This window comes from Propithecus coquereli, unplaced genomic scaffold, assembly GCF_000956105.1.
Source record: "Propithecus coquereli isolate 6110/MARCELLA unplaced genomic scaffold, Pcoq_1.0 Scaffold13, whole genome shotgun sequence".
Taxonomy (NCBI): domain Eukaryota; kingdom Metazoa; phylum Chordata; class Mammalia; order Primates; family Indriidae; genus Propithecus; species Propithecus coquereli.
This window is the reverse complement of record NW_012137191.1, coordinates 15,849,145-15,850,313: the sequence shown is the minus strand read 5'-3', so window position 1 is coordinate 15,850,313 and position 1,169 is coordinate 15,849,145.

Sequence of the window (1,169 nt, the reverse complement as noted above, 5' to 3'; positions counted from 1 at the left end):
ATATGCTGAAATTAAAAAAAATAAAAAATAAAAATAAATTAAAAAAAAGAGTGGAAACAAATGATACAGAGAATCAAAAAACATTAGAGAAAATCAATAAAACCCAAAATAGGCTCTTTGTAAAGATCAACAAAATTGAAAAAGCTTTAGCTAGACTGAACAAGAAAAAAAGAAGATTCAAATTGCTAAAATCAGGAATAAAGAAAGGACCATCTCTACCAACCTTACAAAAATAAAAAGGATTATAAAACAGTACTATGAGAAATTATATAGCAAAAAACTTAAGTAACCAAGAGGAAATTAACAAATTCTTAGCAAAACCTAAACTATTAAAACTGGTTCAAAAAGAAATAGACAATCCAAATAGACCCATAACAAGTAAAAAAATTGAATTAATAGTAATAAATCTCCCCTCAAAGAAAACTGCTGGCTCAGATGGCTTCACTAGGGAATTCCACCATATGTATTAGGAAGAATTAATACCAATCCTTCCCAAACTCTTTCAGAAATGTACAAGAGGTTGAAATACTTCCAGCCTCATTCTATGTGAGTATTCATATATCAAACCATACAATGACATCACAGTAAAACAAAGTACAAATATTCCTTGTTGTAACAGGAATTTTTGTTAAATAGATGGAATTTAGAGCTGCTTTTATCATGCGAAAAGGGAACTAGGTGAGATCTGTTAATCTGCTGTACTCTAGTAACTATTTTACTATCTATATGTATCCTATTACATCATGTTGTAAACCTCAAATATACATAAAAAAATTCATTTTTAAAATGTTCCTTATAAATGTAGATGCAAAAATCCTCAACAAAATATTAACAAATCAAATCCAGCACCATAGACAAACAAGTTATACATCATAACCAAGTACATTTTATCCCAGGAATGCACGTTTTGTTTCAACATAGAAAAATCAATCAATATAAAACATAATATTAATAGAAAAAAGGACAACCGGTTACCATAGTGCATGGCTGTACTCCCAGCTACTCGGAGGTTGAGGCAGGAGGATCACTTAAGCCCAGGAGTTTGAGGCCAGCCTAGGAAAAATATTGAGACATTGTGAAAGAAAGAAAGAAAGAAAGAAAGAAAGAAAGAAAGAAAGAAAGAAAGAAAGAAAGAAAGAAAGAAAGAAAGAAAGAAAGAAAGAAAGAGA